Raw genomic sequence first — 19928 nt, forward strand, 5'->3', positions numbered from 1 at the left:
ACGTCTCTGGGAACTGTGACAACAACAAGGTTTAAACCATTTTGATATATATTGTAACCTATTGGCTAAGGAATAGTGCTGAAAATGAGGTAAATCTAATTCACCACTGTCCTTGGTCTTCTGTAGGGTTTTTAAACTAATACGTGGTGGTTTGTTTTTCCACAGAAATTTGGAGATGCATGAATCTAGTGACTTAAACCAAGTAGCAGATGGTTTTATGGGGATCATTGAGAACAAATAGTTAACTTTTGGTAGTATCATCATTTTAATGGTTGTAACTCTCCCCATAAGTGATATAGGTAAGGACTTCCAACGAGAGAGATCGTCCTCTACTCTCTTTACTAATTGCACATAATCCATCTGTACTTATCAGTTTAATATGTGATATGTCTATGCAAGGACTACATATTAAATGGATTTTTATCAATAGGAGTTGAAAAAGGAGCTTGCTCCGTTCACTCCAAGCATCGACCCGGTGCTGCAGTGCCGCTGGGAACGGTGCGCTCTCCTCTGCTCTTGTGAAAAAGCTAACAGCGGTGCAGGATGGAAGTTTCTTTTAGTCTGCTGAGAAAAAAGAGTGAATGCGAAGTAGACTTTAACACGGCTCTGGGAGCGAGCCGAGTGCGGGCTAACCAGGAGAAATGCTTGAAAGAAACGCGACACCGAATGAGCGGTCAGAACAAAGCCTCAATACGGTGTTCCTGTGGTGTTTTTATAAAATGCGGTGAAAATAAAGGTGTGAATGCCCCATAGAAAACTAAAAGGTGGAGCGGAAGTGTTCGGCTGCAAGAAGGTGTGAATGTCCGACTATATTTGGTGAAAAGCAGGTGAAGCAAGGTCTGAATGCCCAACCTTACATCATCAAAAGCGAGATCAGAGGTTTTTGGCTGCAAGAAGGCCATAGTTTGCCAAAAGCGGGTAAGGTGCGAATGACCGACTAAATATCAACAAAAGTGGGGGCGGAGGTCTTCGGATGCAAGTGGGTGTGAATATCCCACCATACAAGTATGGTGGAGAGGAAGCTGTGAATGGCCGACCATAGTTTGCAAAAAGCGGGTGAGAAAAGGTGCGAATGTCCAACCATACATGATCGAAACAGGGTGTTTGGCTGCGACAAGGTGTGAATGTCCACCCATAATTAATGAAAAGCGGGCAATAAGTAGGTTCGAATGCCATACCATACATCATCAAAAGCAGGAGTGGATGTGTTCGGCTACAAGAAGGTTTGAATGTCCGAGCATAGTTTGTAAAAAGCGGGTAAGAAAAGGTTCGAATGCCCGAACATACACCATCAAAAGAGGGAGCGGAGGTGTTCCGCTGTAAGACGGTGTGAATGTCCGACCATAGTTGGTAAAAAGTGGGTATGAAAAGGTGCGAATGCCCAAATTCGGCTGCAAAAAACTGTGTTCGGCTGCAAAAAGGTGTGAATGTTCGACTAAAGTTTGTAAAAAGCGGGTAAGACAAGGTGCGAATGCCTGACAATGTATGATCAAAAGCGGGAGCGGAGGTGTTCAGCTGCAAGAAGGTCTAAATGTCCATAATTAATTGCTAGAAAACATGAAAGAAAATTTTCGAAAATCAATCCGCACATGATCATAAGTGGGAGAGGAGGTGTTCAGCTGCAAGAAGGTGTGAATATCCTACCATAATTGCTGAAAAATGTGTTAGAAACGGTAAGAATCCCGGACCATACCTCATCAAAAGCTAGAGAGGTGGTGTTCGGCTACAAGTAGGTGTGAATGTCTGACTAAAGTTCAAATATATTAACAAAAGCGGGAGGAGAGGTCTTCGGTGAGTGGTTGAGAATTTCCAATCATAATCTATAAAATGCGGTGAAAAAAAAGGTGTGATAGAAACCTAAAAGGTGGAGCGGAAGTGTTCGGCTGCAAGAAGGTGTGAATGTCCATCTATAGTTGGTGAAAAGCAGGAAAAGCAAGGTCTGAATGCCCAATCTTACATCATCAAAAGCGAGATCAGAGGTGTTTGGCGGCAAGAAAACGGGTAAGGTGTGAATGACCGACTAAATATCAACAAAAGTGGGGGCGGAGATCTTCGGATGCAAGTGGGTGTGAATATCCCACCATACAAGTATGGTGGAGAGGAAGCTGTGAATGGCCGACCATAGTTTGCAAAAAGCGGGTGAGAAAAGGTGCGAATGTCCAACCATACATGATCAAAACAGGGAGCGGAGGTGTTTGGCAGTGACAAGGTGTGAATGTCCACCCATAATTAATGAAAAGCGGGCAACAAGTAGGTTCGAATGCCCAACCATACATCAACAAAAGCAGGAGTGGATGTGTTTGGCTACAAGAAGGTTTGAATGTCCGAGCATAGTTTGTAAAAAGCGGGTAAGAAAAGGTGCGAATGCCCGACAAAGTATGATCAAAAGAGGGAGTGGAGGTTTTCGGCTACAAGGTTTGAATGTACGACCATAGTTTGTAAAAAGCGGGTAAGAAAAGGTGCGAATGCCCGAACATACACCATCAAAAGAGGGAGCGGAGGTGTTACACTTGAAAGACGGTGTGAATGTCCGACCATAGTTGGTAAAAAGTGGGTAAGAAAAGGTTCGAATGCCCGAATATATACCATCAAAAGCGGAAGCGGAGGTGTTCGGCTGCAAGAAGGTGTGAACGTCCGACCAAAGTTTGTAAAAAGCAGTTAAGAAAAGGTTCGAATATCCAACCAAACATAATCAAAAGTGGGAACAGAGCTGTTCGACTGCAAGTAGGTGTGAATATCCACCCATAATTCCTGAAAAATGGGTAAGAAAAGGTGCGAATGCCCAACCATACATCATCAAAAGAAGAAGTGGATGTGTTCTGCTACAAGAAGGTTTGAATGTCCGACCATAGTTTGTAAAAAGTGGGTAAGAAAAAGTTCGAATGCCCGAACATACACCATCAAAAGAGGGAGCGGAGGTGTTCCGCTGTAAGATGCTGCGAATGTCCGACCATAGTTGGTAAAAAGCGGGTAAGAAAAGGTTAAAAAACCGGACTGTACACAATCAATAGCGGGAGCGGAGTTGTTCGGCTACAAGAAGGTGTGAAAGTCCGACCATGGTTTGTAAAAAGCGGGTAAGACAAGGTGCGAATGCCCGACAATGTATGATCAAAAGAGGGAGCGGAGTGTTTCGGCTGCAAGGTCTGAATTTCCAACCATAATTTGTAAACACCGTTGAAGAAAAGGCTCGAAAGCCCGACTATACACCATCAAAAGCGGGAGCGGAGGTGTTCAGCTGCAAGAAGGTCTGAATGTCCACCAATAATTACTGAAAAATGGGTAAGAAAAGGTGTGAATGCCCAACTATACATCATCACAAGCAGAAGTGGATGTGTTCGGCCACAAGAAGGTTTGAATGTCCGACCATAGTTTGTAAAAGGCGGGTAAGAAAAGGTTCGAATGCCCGAACATACACAATCAAAAGAGGGAGCGGAGGTGTTTCACTGCAAGAAGGTGTGAATGTCCGAGCATAGTTTGTAAAAAGTGGGTAAGAAAAGGTTCGAATGCCAGAACATACACCATCAAAAGAGGGAGCGGAGGTGTTCCGCTGTAAGAAGGTGTGAATGTCCGACCATAGTTGGTAAAAAGCGGGTAAGAAAAGGCTAAAATACCCAACTCTACACAATCAATAGCGGGAGCGGAGTTGTTCGGCTAAAAGAAGGTATGAAAGTCCGACCATGGTTTGTAAAAAGCGGTTAAGAAAAGGTTCGAATGCCAAAATATACACCATCAAAAGTGGAAGCCGAGGTGTTCGGCTGCAAGTAGGTGTGAATGTCAGCTCATAATTTGTAAAAAGCTGATGAGAAAGGTGTGAATGACCAACAATAATTGCTGAAAAATGTGTTAGAAAAGGTAAGAATGCCGGACCATTCATCATCAAAAGCGGGAGAAGAGGTGTTCGGCTGCAAGAAGCTGTGAATGTCCAGCCATAATAACTCAAAAACGGGTAAGAAAAGGTAGTATTGCCAGACCATAAATGATCAAAACAGGGAGCGGAGGTGTTCCGCTGTAAGAAGGTGTGAATGTCCCACCATAATTGGTAAAAAGCGGGTAAGAAAAGGTTAAAATACCCGACTGTACACAATCAATAGCGGGAAGGGATGTGTTCGGCTACAAGAAAGTGTGAAAGTCCAACCATGTTTTGTAAAAAGTGGTTAAGAAAAGGTGCGAATGCCCGACAATGTATGATCAAAAGAGGGAGCGGAGGTTTTCGGCTGCAAGAAGGTCTGAATGTCCAACCATAATTTGTAAAAACCGGGGAAGAAAAGGCTCGAAAGCCCGACTATACACCATCAAAAGCGGGAGCAGAGGTGTTCAGCTGCAAGAAGGTCTCAATGTCCATCAATAATTGCTAGAAAACATGAAAGAAAATTTTCGAATATCAAACCGCACATGATCATATGCGGGAGAGGAGGTGTTCAGCTGCAGGTTGGTGTGAATGTCCACCCATAATTCCTGAAAAATGGGTAAAAAAAGGTGCGAATGCCCAACCATACAACATCAAAAGCATGTGTGAATGTCAGATCATAATTTGCAAAAACCTGATGAGAAATGGTGAGAATGCCCGACTATACACCATCAAATGCGGGAGCGGAGGTGTTCGGCTGTGAGTAGGTGTGAATGAAAAATATGACAAAGCAGTTTTCACTTGGTTTGAGTGAAGGAATTCATTTTATATCAAAATCCGAATTTGTGTAGAACTCGTGGAAAAAAGTTTATTCTCGGATTCCTAAAGGTTTAGTGTTGTTCTTTGGTATACTGCAAAGTAATACTTTCTATTTTGTTGAAACCGATTCAGACATGGATAAATATGAAGGACAAAGCAGTTTTAACTTGGTTTGAGTGAAGGAATTCATTTTATATCAAAATCCAAAATTGTGTAGAACTGGTGAAAAGAAGCTTATTCTCGGATTCCTAAAGGTTTAGTGTTGTTCTTTGGTATACTGCAAAGTAATACTTTCTATTTTGTTGAAACCCATTCAGACATGGATAAATATGAAGGACAAAGCAGTTTTAACTTGGTTTGAGTGAAGGAATTCATTTTATATAGAAATCCAAAATTGTGTAGAACTGGTGAAAAGAAGCTTATTCTCGGATTCCTAAAGGTTTAGTGTTGTTCTTTGGTATACTGCAAAGTAATACTTTCTTTTTTGTTGAAACCTATTCAGACATGGATAAATATTAAGGACAAAGCAGTTTTAACTTGGTTTGAGTGAAGGAATTCATTTTATATCAAAATCCGAAATTGTGTAGAACTGGTGATAAGAAGCTTATTTTCTGATTCCTAAAGGTTTAGTGTTGTTCTTTGGTATACTGCAAAGTAATACTTTCTTTTTTGTTGAAACCTATTCAGACATGGATAAATATGAAGGACAAAAGCAGTTTTAACTTGGTTTGAGTGAACGAATTCATTTTATATCAAAATCCGAAATTGTGTAGAACGAGTCAATCGACGCTTATTCTCGGATTCCTGAAAAGGTTTAGAGTTGTTCTTTCCTATCCTGCAAAGTACAACGTTCTTTTTTGTTTAAAGCTATTTAGACATGAATAAATATGAAGGACAAAGCAGTTTTAACTTGGTTTGAGTGAAGGAATTCATTTTATATCAAAATCCGAAATTGTGTAGAACTCGTGAAAAGAAGATTATTCTCGGATTCCTAAACGTTTAGTGTTGTTCTTTCCTATCCTGCAAAGTACAACGTTCTTTTTTGTTTAAAGCTATTTAGACATGGATAAATATGAAGGACAAAGCAGTTTTAACTTAATCGGTTTCAACAAAATGGAAAGTATTAGTTTGCAGTATACCAAAGAACAACACTAAACCTTTAGGAATCCGAGAATAAACTTATTTCCACGAGTTCTACACAATTTCGGATTTTGATATAAAATGAATTCCTTCACTCAAACCAAGTTAAAACTGCTTTTTTGTCGGGCATTCTCACCATTTCTCATCAGGTTTTTGCAAATTATGATCTGACATTCACACCTGCTTTTGATGATGTATGGTTGGGCATTCGCACCTTTTTTTTACCAATTTTTCAGGAATTATGGTCGGACTTTCACACCTTCTTGTAGCCGAACACATCCCTTCCCGCTATTGATTGTGTACAGACGGCCATTTTAACCTTTTCTTACCCGCTTTTTACCAACTACGGTCGGACATTCACACCTTCTTATGGCGGAACACCTCCGCTCCCTCTTTTGATGGTGTATGTTCGGGCATTCGAACCTTTTCTTACCCGCTTTTAACAAACTATGCTCGGACATTCAAACCTTGTAGCCGAACACATCCAGTCCTGCTTTTGATGATGTATGGTTGGGCATTCGCACCTTTTTTTTTACCCATTTTTGAGGAATTATGGGTGGACATTCACACCTTCTTGAAGCTAAACACCTCCGCTCCCACTTATGATCATGTGCGGTTTGATATTCGAAAATTTTCTTTCATGTTTTCTAGCAATTATTGATGGACATTCAGACCTTGCAGCTGAACCCCTCTGCTCCCGCTTTTGATGGTGTATAGTCGGGCTTTCGAGCCTTTTCTTCCCCGGTTTTTACAAATTATGGTTGGACATTCAGACCTTCTTTTAGCCGAAAACCTCCGCTCCCTCTTTTGATCATACATTGTCGGGCATTCGCACCTTTTCTTACCCGCTATTTACAAAACATGGTCGGACTTTCACACCTTCTTGTAGCCGAACACATTCGCTCCCGCTATTGATTGTGTACAGTCGGGTATTTTAACATTTTCTTACCCACTTTTTAGCAACTACAGTCGGACATTCACACCTTCTTATGGCGGAACACCTCCGCTCCCTCTTTTGATGGTGTATGTTCGGGCATTCGAACATTTTCTTACCCGCTTTTTACAAACTATGCTCGGACATTCACACCTTCTTGCAGCGAAACACCTCCGCTCCCTCTTTTGATTGTGTATGTTCGGGCATTCAAACCTTTTCTTACCCGCCTTTTACAAACTATGGTCGGACATTCAAACCTTCTTGTGGCCGAACACATCCACTTCTGCTTTTGATGATGTATAGTTGGGCATTCACACCTCTTCTTACCCATTTTTCAGTAATTATTGGTGGACATTCAGACCTTCTTGCAGCTGAACACCTCTGCTCCCGCTTTTGATGGTGTATAGTCGGGCTTTCGAGGCTTTTCTTCAACGGTGTTTACAAATTATGGTTGGAAATTCAGACCTTGCAGCCGAACACCTCCGCTCCCTCTTTTGATCATACATTGTCGGACATTCGCACCTTGTCTTACCCGCTTTTTACAAACCATGGTCGGACATTCACAGCTTCCTCTCCACCATACTTGTATGGTGGGATATTCACACCCACTTGCATCCGAAGACCTCCGCCCCCACTTTTGTTGATATTTAGTCGGTCGTTCACACCTTACCCGTTTTCTTGCAGCCAAACACCTCTGATCTCGCTTTTGATGATGTAAGATTGGGCATTCAGACCTTGCTTTTCCTGCTTTTCACCAACTATAGACGGACATTCACACCTTCTTGCAGCCGAACACTTCCGCTCCACCTTTTAGGTTTCTATCACACCTTTTTTTTCACCGCATTTTATAGATTATGGTTGGAAATTCTCAACCACTCATCCGAAGACCTCTCCTCCCGCTTTTGTTAATATATTTGAACTTTAGTCAGACATTCACACCTACTTGCAGCCGAACACCACCTCTCTAGCTTTTGATGATGTATGGTCCGGCATTCTTACCGTTTCTAACACATTTTTCAGCAATTATGGTAGGAAATTCACACCTTCTTGCAGCTGAACACCTCCTCTTGTCACAGCCACAGCTGTGACACCTGGTTCGTAACTCACCTGTGTTCCATTTTCCCTTGATTGCCCCGTTAGTTTAAATACCTGGTCTTCTCCGCCTTTCTTTGCTCGTGTGTTAATGTATTTGTTATGCCTGTTTGGTTCACGACCTGGATCCTGACCCTTGATGTTTTGTGGATTATTTTCAGTTCTTGGATTACCTTGGTTTTTTGTTCCGGTTCTGCAGGCCGACTTCCCTGCTCACCAGGCCAGGTTTTTCCTCTGTGTGAGATTTTCTGTTAACTAATAAACTTTTGTTTGAACTAAGAGTTCTTGTCCTCCTGACTCTGTGACCGCACCGGGGCCCGCACTTCATTACGGTGTGACAGAACACACGAGCCAAATGGACCCCGCGGATCCAGAGTCGGTTCACCAGGCGCTGACCGCCCAGGGCTCTTTATTGGGACAGCATGCCCAGGACCTCAAGGACATTATGGAGGCGTTGGGGTCCTTGACTTCTAGCGTCGCCTCCCTCTCTCAGAGACTGGAACTGTGTGCTGCTTATCCGCCACCTGTCGCGGTTCTGCCATCAACGCCCCCTCTTCCTGAGCCCCATCTCCCGACGCCGGAGCGTTATGGTGGGGACGTGGGAGCCTGTGGACGTTTCCTCCTCCAGTGCGCTCTGGTGTTTGAGTTGCAGCCTCGGATGTACCGGGAGGACCGCGCCAAGGTGGCGTATATCACCAGCCTCCTCTCCGGACGGGCTGCACAGTGGGCGCTGGCTACGTGGGAGGGCAACCCCCAGCTCTGCTCCTCCTACCGGCGGTTCGTGGCGGAGATGAGAGGGGTCTTCGACCATCCTGTTCGTGGTAAAGAGGCGGGCAACCGACTGCTCTCACTGCGCCAAGGCTCCAGGTCAGTAGCCGACCACGCGATTGAGTTCTCCACACTGGCGACGGAGAGCGGCTGGGATAAGGCTGCGTTGATGGGAATATTTCTTCGCTCCCTGAATGACAATTTGAGGGATGAGCTGGCGGCTCGGGATGAGTCGGAATCCTTGGCCGATTTAATAGACCTTGCGAGGCGGTTGGACAACCGCGTGCGAGAGAGACGCCGGGAGCGTGACCGGAGCTGCATCGCTTCCGCCTGTACCCCGTTGTTTGGCCCTGTCTCTGGCCAACAGGTGGAGGTGTCCACTCCAGCAGGTGCTCACACTCCTGTTGTCCTGCCCCCTCCTGAACCCATGCAGCTTGGACGGGCCAGATTGACTCCGACGGAGCGTCAACGGAGACTTCAGGCGAGGCTTTGTTTTTATTGCGGCCAACCCGGCCACGTTCGAGAGAACTGCCCCAATCTGCCAAAAGCCTAGGCTCACCTGAGGAGGGGGGGACCCAGGTGAGCCAAGATTCAAGTTGTTTTCCTTCCACACGTACTCAGTTGTCTGCCGTTTTGTTTTGTGACTCTAAGGAGGTGGCTATGAATCCGTTTGTGGATTCTGGGGCAGATGAGAATTTTATTTCCGCAGATTTTGTTAAACTACATAATATTCCTGTTGTGTCACTTACAGCACCTCGTAAGGTAAATGCTCTAGACGGTAGGTTGTTGTCGGTAATTACTCACCAGACTGTTCCTTTATCTTTACTTATCTCTGGTAACCACCATGAGCTTATCAGTTTTTTTGTTATGCCTGCTCCTCATACTCCTGTGGTTTTAGGTCTCCCCTGGCTTAGACTGCACAATCCCAACATTGACTGGACACAGAGCACAATCATTAGCTGGAGTGTAGCCTGCCACAATAATTGTCTTAGATCTGCTGTTCCAGCCTTGAGTCCTCCTGCCATAGTTCCTTCCGTCTCTCCTGATCTTTCTGGGGTTCCTCCTTGTTATCATAACTTGGCTGAGGTATTTAGCAAACATCAAGCTCTCTCTCTCCCACCACACCGTCCCTATGACTGCCACATAGACTTACTGCCTGGGTCTCCTCTCCCCTCCAGCCGCCTTTACAACCTCTCCCGTCCCGAGAGAGAGACCATGGAGAGGTACATACAGGAGTCATTGGCAGCAGGTATCATTCGCCCCTCTTCCTCCCCTGTAGGTGCTGGATTTTTTTTTGTGTCTAAGAAAGACAAGACCTTGCGCCCCTGCATTGACTATCGTGGTCTGAACGCTATCACTGTCAAAAATAAATATCCCCTGCCACTGTTGGATTCAGCTTTTCACTCCCTTCATCAAGCCACTGTCTTCTCCAAACTAGATCTTCGGAATGCATACCATCTTGTCCGTATTCGTGAGGGGGATGAGTGGAAAACGGCGTTCAACACACCTCTTGGCCATTTTGAGTACTTGGTCATGCCTTTTGGGTTAACTAATGCGCCGGCAGTTTTTCAATCCTTAGTTAATGATGTACTCCGTGACATGCTCAACCGTTTTGTTTTTGTTTATCTGGACGACATTTTAGTTTTTTCTAGCACACTGGAGGAACATAGCAAGCACGTCAGATTAGTTCTCCAAAGATTGCTTGAGAACAGATTATTTGTCAAGGCTGAGAAATGCGAGTTTCATGTCCAGTCAGTCTCTTTTTTGGGCTTTTTCATTGAAAGAGGTCAGATTCGCTCTGATCCAGCCAAGGTAAGGGCGGTGGTTGAGTGGCCAGCACCTGAGACCCGCAAGCAACTTCAGCGTTTCCTTGGTTTTGCTAATTTTTACCGGCGCTTTATTAGGAATTTTAGTAAGGTGGCTGCACCACTCACCCAACTTACCTCCACCTCCAGCCCTTTTACCTGGACCTCTGAAGCTGCCCAGGCATTCTCAAGACTTAAAGAGCTGTTTTCCTCTGCGCCTGTTCTCATCCACCCTGATGCCTCTAAGCAGTTTGTAGTGGAGGTGGATGCCTCTGACAGTGGTGTGGGAGCCGTGCTTTCGCAGGTCTCACAACAGAAGTTGCATCCGTGTGCGTATTTTTCTCGCCGGCTGTCTCCGGCTGAGCGCAACTATGACGTGGGTAACCGGGAGCTTTTAGCAGTCGTTCTGGCATTAGAGGAGTGGAGACACTGGCTGGAGGGAGCAGAAATTCCATTTGTGGTTTGGACGGACCATAAGAACTTGGCCTACCTTCAGCAAGCCAAACGTCTCAATTCTCGACAGGCCAGATGGGCACTTTTTTTAGGCAGATTTCATTTTACACTCTCTTATAGACCTGGTTCCCGTAATTTAAAGCCTGATGCCCTTTCCCGTCAGACAGAGAGACAACCATTGACTGATCCTTCTGAGCCTGTGCTCCCTCCAAGCTGTTTTGTGGGAGCGGTCCATTGGGAGGTTGAGCAGCAGGTTAAGAGGGCCCTTTCCCGTTGTCCCCGTCCAGAGATCGGACCACCTAACTCTTTGTTCGTTCCCGAGAACGTTAGGTCTCAGGTGCTGCAGTGGGGGCACTCCTCCAAATTGGCCTGCCATCCTGGGGCTGCACGCACACTTGAGCTCATTCGACAGCGGTTCTGGTGGCCCACGCTGGTCCGTGACACCAATCAGTTTGTGGCAGCGTGCTCTGTCTGTGCCCGAGGGAAGGCCTCGCACCAACGGCCCGCTGGCTTGCTGAACCCTCTCCCCATTCCCTCAAGGCCGTGGTCTCGCGGTGGATTTTGTCTCTGGTCTGCCTCCTTCTGCAGGTAACTCTGTCATCCTCACTATTGTCGATCGTTTTTCTAAGGCTGTGCATTTTGTACCACTGTCGAAGCTCCCGTCTGCTCTGGAGACTGCTGAGCTCTTGGTTCATCATGTTTTTCGTCTCCATGGTATCCCCATGGACATCGTTTCTGATCGGGGACCCCAGTTTGCTTCCCAGGTTTGGCGAGCGTTCTGTGGCGCATTGGGGGCGAAGGTTAGTCTATCGTCTGGGTACCATCCTCAGTCGAACGGCCAGACAGAACGGGCCAACCAGGACCTGGAGGCCGCTTTAAGATGTGTGTGTGCACGTAACCCATCCTCCTGGAGTGTTCAGCTACCGTGGGTGGAGTACGCTCATAACAGTCTCTCCACATCTGCTACTGGTATGTCGCCATTCATGGTTATGTATGGTTTTCAACCCCCTTTGTTCCCTTCCCAGGAGGATGATGTGTCCGTCCCTTCTGTTCAGGAACACTTGCGACGAGTTCGCAGAGTGTGGCTGGAGGCTCGGGCTGCGTTAGTTAGGTCCGCTGCCCGGAACCGACTGTTGGCGGACCGTCGGCGTTCGCCCGCTCCTAATTATCAGCCTGGGCAGATGGTGTGGTTATCCACCAGGGACCTGCCTTTGTAGGTAGATTCCCGTAAGCTGGCCCCTCGTTTCATTGGTCCTTTTCCAGTGGTCAGAATCATTAATCCCTCGGCTGTGCGCCTTAAGCTCCCAGACTCCCTTAAGGTACACCCCACGTTTCATGTGTCCCTCTTAAAGCCAGTCACCTCTTGTGCACTTGGTCCCCCAGCTGAACCTCCTCCTCCCCCCCTGGTCGTGGATGGCCATCCTGCTTTCTCAGTTGATCGGATTCTGGATGTCAGACGTCGTGGCAGGGGTTTCCAGTATTTGGTTGACTGGGAGGGTTATGGGCCAGAGGAGCGTTCTTGGGTTCCACGTCGGTTTATTCTGGACCATGCCCTCATCACCGACTTCTACAGAACCCACCCTAACAAGCCTGGTGGGCCGCCTAAAGGCGGTCGTCGGAGGGGGGGTACTGTCACAGCCACAGCTGTGACACCTGGTTCGTAACTCACCTGTGTTCCATTTTCCCTTGATTGCCCCGTTAGTTTAAATACCTGGTCTTCTCCGCCTTTCTTTGCTCGTGTGTTAATGTATTTGTTATGCCTGTTTGGTTCACGACCTGGATCCTGACCCTTGATGTTTTGTGGATTATTTTCAGTTCTTGGATTACCTTGGTTTTTTGTTCCGGTTCTGCAGGCCGACTTCCCTGCTCACCAGGCCAGGTTTTTCCTCTGTGTGAGATTTTCTGTTAACTAATAAACTTTTGTTTGAACTAAGAGTTCTTGTCCTCCTGACTCTGTGACCGCACCGGGGCCCGCACTTCATTACGGTGTGACACCTCTCCCACTTATGATCATGTGCAGATTGATTTTCGAAAATTTTCTTTCATGTTTTCTAGCAATTAATGATGGACATTTAGACCTTCTTGCAGCTGAACACCTCCGCTCCCTCTTTTGATCATACATTGTCAGGCATTCGAACCTTGTCTTACAAACTTTAATCAAAAATTCACACCTTTTTGCAGCCGAACACAGTTTTTTTCAGCCGAACTTGGACATTCGCACCTTTTCTCACCCGCTTTTTGCAAACTATGGTCGGCCATTCACAGCTTCCTCTCCACCATACTTCTATGGTGGGATATTCACACCCACTTGCATCCGAAGACCTCCGCCCCCACTTTTGTTGATATTTAGTCGGTCATTCGCACCTTACCCACTTTTGGCAAACTATGGCCTTCTTGCAGCCAAAAACCTCTGATCTCGCTTTTGATGATGTAAGGTTGGGCATTCAGACCTTGCTTCACCTGCTTTTCACCAAATATAGTCGGACATTCACACCTTCTTGCAGCCGAACACTTCCGCTCCACCTTTTAGTTTTCTATGGGGCATTCACACCTTTTTTTTCACCGCATTTTATAAAAACACCACAGGAACACCGTATTGAGGCTTTGTTCTGACCGCTCATTCGGTGTCGCGTTTCTTTCAAGCAATTCTCCTGGTTAGCCCGCACTCGGCTGGCTCCCAGAGCCGTGTTAAAGTCTGATTCGCATTCACTCTCTTTTCTCAGCAGACTAAAAGAAAGTTTCATCTTGGGCTCCCTGAAACTTCCATCCTGCACCGCTGTTTGCTTTTTCACAAGAGCAGAGGAGAGCGCACCGTTCCCAGGGGCACTACAGTACCGGGTCGATGCTTGGAGTGAACGGAGCAAGCTCCTTTTTCAACTCCTATTGATACAAATCCATTTAATATGTAGTCCTCGCATAGAGGACACATCAGACATTAAACTGATAAGAACAGATACTACACTTGATCTTAGCCAAAAGGCCGAGAAGCGATAACTGTCCACTGGTTCACGTCCGAGGGCCCTTCCTGGCACAATGCGCACTTGTAGCGGTGTTCTTTTTATGGCCATAGTGTCACTTTGCACCTCGGCCCACCCGCTGCACTGAGCACTCTTCAGCCCTTTTAAATGGTATAACTTTACACTACCGCACGCTCCAGCGAGCACCATTCAAGCAACAACTTTGCACTCCAGCTTCGAACATTGGCACAGTCGCAACAAGTAAGGCGACTCTACTCAGAGAAGTCACTCTGCACAGTAATAAGATTTCTTTTGCACAGACAGAAAGGGCTTCATCCGCAAAGGTAAAGCCTGCCAAAAATAGAAACAACTCATTAGTGCTGCTCAACGTTGTACTTTGCAGTAAAACAAAGAGCAAATCTAAAGATTCAGGAATCCGAGAATAAGCTTACTTCCATGAGTTCTTCACGATTTCGGATTTTGCTATAAAATGAATTCCTTCACTCAAACTAAATTAAAACTGCTAAACCGCTAATCTGTTACATGCAAGGCAGATGTCAAATTCACCGAAATAGGATCTAAGGGTATTTGGCCAATCGAGCTGTAGCAGCTTCGGTAAAAGAGTATAAGTTGAAGAGTTTGTGAATAAAGGTGTGCGCACACATAGTGAGTTGTAGGAAAATAGGCAGGGAGCAATGCCGGCTGGGGTATAGGTTCTTGTATGTTGTCTGACTGTTTGATTTGAATGTGTTGTGTAAGTGTCCTGTTGAATGTTACATGTTTGGGCTTTGACACGCTTCACTGTGGTTGTTAACTGTGTGGTGTGTCCTGAAATGTTATATGTTTGGGCTGTGTGACATGCTTAATGCTTTTCAGTAGCAACCCACTTATTCATATATAGCAACTGACAACATAAGAAGTCCGGACATACTTTGATAGTAGTTGTAGAAGTATCCTTATTGATAATAGATAAACTAATTCATAGTGATAGAACAGTAGATGAACAGGTGCCTGCACATGTCTCATGAAAATAAAATGGGTGTATGATTGCTGACGGCAGAGCAATACTGCCAAACTTATGAGTTCTTGTGGCAAACTTGATTCAGTGTCTTGACGTGTATACGCTGTTTCGCTGACTTGTCACAAGAAACAAAGTGTGTTTGATAAGATCCGACCATTTTATTACGGGAGGATCAGTATGTATGGATTCTGATGTGACTGATAAACTCATTCGTATCTTAAGCATAATCTAATACGTGAGACAACGCCCTGGCACACAATCAAAAAAAAAAAAAGAGAGAGCGGTTTTGTGTCCCCACAGTCCATAATGTAGAAAAGAGAGAAAAAAGCCTTTCTGATTTGTTGTGTGTGCTCACAGTGCAGAGTGTAGAGAAAAGAGAGAAAAGAAAGCCGTTTTGGTGTCACGGGTGTTGTGACTTACACACACACATTTCTGAATTGAGAAAGGAAATTATTTTAGAGGAAGCACTAGAGTTTAGATCCCACATTTGTTGATAGGCATTCATTTAATTTTTCTTTTAATCAGTTTTAAAGTGAATACTAACTGAGAAATGAAAAAGGTGAAGAGTTTAGAAGCTTGGTTCAAGAGCAAAACTTGGTTTATGATCAGCTGAGTCTCTAAACAGAACAGCAAAGGGCTTCATCGAACATTTAAAAAAGATTCAGATTGTTAGAATATCCAGAATTTATAGGAATGGTGGTGATTACTCTTATTTTCTAGAATGGAAATAACTGCACCATGTCTGTTTTATGAATTTAAGGGGCTAAAAAGTTTTGTTCTCGTTTTTCTATGATTAACCGAATGTATGTGAGAGTCCAAACAGACAGAAGGGTTACGGCCGAGCGCTGGACCTTCCAAAAAAGATGAGACAGGCTGGACCCGTGCCATACTAGTTAAGGCCTGCCTGTGGATAACAGGTTCTTTAAACTCTCACTCACACAAACTCACACACGTTCGCACACATACACCCATACACACACACATTCTTGAACTTGCTGCAAGATTAAACCTTTGCATTAACTGACTCCAGCAACTCTGAGTCTCATAAAGAGACTTTTCTCAACAATTGGGTCCTCAAACCAGATCTCAACGTTTTTTCCGCTGTCCAGGGTCGGAGCTGAAACCGTGCACGGGGGAGTCCAGTACTCCTAATGAAAGACCCCCTGCTGAATTGCGGTAATTAGGGGCCAGTCTCCACTGAAAGGGGGAAAAAGGGACGAGATCGTACTTTTGAATCAATGGCCAGAAGCCATTGGCAGTGCAGGCATCAACAATAATGGTGTTATTTCACCCATTAACACTTAAGGTACCTCATGCAGTGGCTGTGATATGGTTACTTAACAAAATATCTTTACCAGACATCTCTCCTACATAACAGTTCTTCTTTCACAGCCACACCTTGTTGTCGAGAGATGTGCTACACTTAATCCATCCACACTGCTACCTACCCCACAGATGGAAAGCCAGAAATAACCATCAGTGTTTTACCCAGGCCAGACTTAACTGATATATGTTATGAAAATGCAGAAATAACTATATTTATTCAACAGATCAAGGAAAAAAACCCTGATGGCACAAATGCTACAGGATTTGCAGTAGTAACAGAAACTGAAGTTTTCTTAAAACAACCACTACCAAAAAATTACTCTGTTCAAGCAGTCAAATTGGTAGCTTTAACTGAAGCTTGTAAATTAAATAACAAAAAGGTTGTTAACGTTTACACTGACAGTCAGTATGCCTTCTCAACTGTACATGTGTTAACACAGCATTGGAAAAACAGGTATGTTGACATCCACAGCTAAATGTATAAACTACAAATATTTTAGCATTATTAGATGTTATTCAATTGCCATCTACAATAGACTCGTATGAATGACCGGAAGGAAAACCATACTGCCAAAGAATTTGTTTAAATATGCTGCAGTATTGAGCCACGGACCATGTCATGTCTCAACAGGAGGGATGGAAGCAATAATGAACCAGGTTTTTACAGCATATGGTTTTACTAATTATTAAAAACATTTTTTTAGAATAAATAAATGAATAAAGTTTTGTCTAGCAGGTCAAATATGTGCAAAATACATTCCACAGGGCAATCTAAGACCAAAACGAAGATAATTCCCTAAGCCAGTGTATCTTTTTCAACATATTTGTTTGGATTTCATTATTTCATTATTTTGTAGATTTCATTGAACTAAATTAATGTTAAGGGAAACGATTCTGCTCAGTGACAACAGAGGTTTTTACCAAATGGTCTGAAATATTTCCATGTGCACAAGCAGATGCACTCTCAGTAGCAAAATCACGCGTAAAATAACTCATTTCTAGATTTGAAATTCCTGAAAAGATCTTCAGTGATAATTTGACACACTTTGTAAACAATGTCATCTCACTGATGGCAAAGAACTTAAAATAGACCTTAGAAACCACTGTGATATAGAAGGTTTCGCTAACACATTGGAATTGTTTTACTATTTACATATGCATGTGCAGTGAAGAATTGCTTGCTGCTGATAAATGCAAAGAAGAACAGCTTACACATAAATGCTCACATATAGGCTGCTGAATGCAATGAAGACCTGCGTATCCAGTAAAGTTCAATGTCAATGTGTAATATCCAATTAGGATTTGCAAAACAGTGAAGTTAAACAATGAATGGGTCCATAGTCGGTATGAGAAGACTACAGGAATATTTACCTGGGTGTACGTTCAAATTATTGTAAATTATTGTTTGTTTGTTTGTTAGTATGTATATGAATGTTATGTGTATAAGCTGTGTTGAGTTGTAGTTACTCAGTAGTGTCTCAGTGAAACAACCGACGGGGGAAGCCTTGCGGTGACAACAAAAGCAGTGTTTTACTGATCAGTCAAGTTGCTCCACTGTACTCCATACAAACTGGTTGGCTACTGAAGGGATAGAAAATGGGGAATACTTGTTTTAAAGCAAACAAGGAATTAGATGGGAAAAATACATGTTTTAACGGGACCCAGACAATATTAAATACTCAGACAGATGGGAGAAGAAGTGTAGTTTTGTAGGAAATCACAAAATTATTACATAAAATGAGTGAAATCAATTAAAGAATGCCTTTCTGGAGAGCTGTTTACCACAGATGAGCAGCTTTGCGACCAAGCACATTGTAGATCGCTTTACTGCCAAAATGATCTAGTTTAATGGATTGGTTTAGACATGCATAACAGCATTTTAACAACGCTTCATGGTGGAAGGTGATGTATAAATAACTGTGTATATGATGAAGGAGAGACCATTTGAGCAGCACAGCCATTTCGCAGCACAGGGACAGCAGTCCAAGTTAAAGGATCTCCCATGTGGTATCACCTGTCACACTGTGTCAAGGCATCAAAAGAAGAGAAAATCACCAAACTCAAGGACAAAGAGACGAAGACTCCGGTGAACGAAGAGAGAGGACTTACAAACCAGAAATACAAAAGGATGCTCGATATCAAGATCCAGAAGAAGAGGCTAACAATGCCACGAACACTTACGATGCTGGGAATGATGCCAGCAATGAACAGAGAAGAAGATTCAGTGTCATCAATCTGCAACACGTGCCTCTAATGAGGGGGTGAATATAGAATCCTCAACGATTACAACGTCTCTGGGAACTGTGACAACAACAAGGTTTAAACCATTTTGATATATATTGTAACCTATTGGCTAAGGAATAGTGCTGAAAATGAGGTAAATCTAATCCACCACTGTCCTTGGTCTTCTGTAGGGTTTTTAAACTAATACGTGGTGGTTTGTTTTTCCACAGAAATTTGGAGATGCATGAATCTAGTGACTTAAACCAAGTAGCAGATAGTTTTATGGGGATCATTGAGAACAAATAGTTAACTTTTGGTAGTATCATCATTTTAATGGTTGTACCTCTCCCCATAAGTGATATAGGTAAGGACTTCCAACGAGAGAGATCGTCCTCTACTCTCTTTACTAATTGCACATAATCCATCTGTACTTATCAGTTTAATATGTGATATGTCTATGCAAGGACTACATATTAAATGGATTTTTATCAATAGGAGTTGAAAAAGGAGCTTGCTCCGTTCACTCCAAGCATCGACCCGGTACTGCAGTGCCGCTGGGAACGGTGCGCTCTCCTCTGCTCTTGTGAAAAAGCTAACAGCGGTGCAGGATGGAAGTTTCTTTTAGTCTGCTGAGAAAAGAGAGTGAATGCGAAGTAGACTTTAACACGGCTCTGGGAGCGAGCCGAGTGCGGGCTAACCAGGAGAAATGCTTGAAAGAAACGCGACACCGAATGAGCGGTCAGAACAAAGCCTCAATACGGTGTTCCTGTGGTGTTTTTATAAAATGCGGTGAAAATAAAGGTGTGAATGCCCCATAGAAAACTAAAAGGTGGAGCGGAAGTGTTCGGCTGCAAGAAGGTGTGAATGTCCGACTATATTTGGTGAAAAGCAGGTGAAGCAAGGTCTGAATGCCCAACCTTACATCATCAAAAGCGAGATCAGAGGTTTTTGGCTGCAAGAAGGCCATAGTTTGCCAAAAGCGGGTAAGGTGCGAATGACCGACTAAATATCAACAAAAGTGGGGGCGGAGGTCTTCGGATGCAAGTGGGTGTGAATATCCCACCATACAAGTATGGTGGAGAGGAAGCTGTGAATGGCCGACCATAGTTTGCAAAAAGCGGGTGAGAAAAGGTGCGAATGTCCAACCATACATGATCGAAACAGGGTGTTTGGCTGCGACAAGGTGTGAATGTCCACCCATAATTAATGAAAAGCGGGCAACAAGTAGGTTCGAATGCCATACCATACATCATCAAAAGCAGGAGTGGATGTGTTCGGCTACAAGAAGGTTTGAATGTCCGAGCATAGTTTGTAAAAAGCGGGTAAGAAAAGGTTCGAATGCCCGAACATACACCATCAAAAGAGGGAGCGGAGGTGTTCCGCTGTAAGACGGTGTGAATGTCCGACCATAGTTGGTAAAAAGTGGGTAAGACAAGGTGCGAATGCCTGACAATGTATGATCAAAAGCGGGAGCGGAGGTGTTCAGCTGCAAGAAGGTCTAAATGTCCATAATTAATTGCTAGAAAACATGGAAGAAAATTTT

The 19928-nt window shown here is 44.2% G+C and overlaps 1 non-coding gene and 2 pseudogenes across 1 annotated transcript; 2 read left to right on the plus strand and 1 right to left on the minus strand.

The window, feature by feature from the left end:
- The first annotated feature begins 332 nt into the window (after positions 1–332).
- LOC140285762 (U2 spliceosomal RNA) lies at positions 333–509 on the plus strand (annotated as a pseudogene).
- A 13150-nt stretch (positions 510–13659) lies between these two features.
- LOC140285728 (U2 spliceosomal RNA) lies at positions 13660–13850 on the minus strand. The gene has a single exon (XR_011910704.1). It is a non-coding gene; the product is annotated as a U2 spliceosomal RNA (small nuclear RNA).
- A 4932-nt stretch (positions 13851–18782) lies between these two features.
- On the plus strand, positions 18783–18959 carry LOC140285755 (U2 spliceosomal RNA; annotated as a pseudogene).
- The last annotated feature ends 969 nt before the right edge of the window (positions 18960–19928 follow it).

The sequence above is a fragment of the Leuresthes tenuis genome, unplaced genomic scaffold (genome assembly GCF_036924035.1).
Source record: "Leuresthes tenuis unplaced genomic scaffold, fLeuTen1.0.hap1 SCAF_56, whole genome shotgun sequence".
Classification (NCBI taxonomy): domain Eukaryota; kingdom Metazoa; phylum Chordata; class Actinopteri; order Atheriniformes; family Atherinopsidae; genus Leuresthes; species Leuresthes tenuis.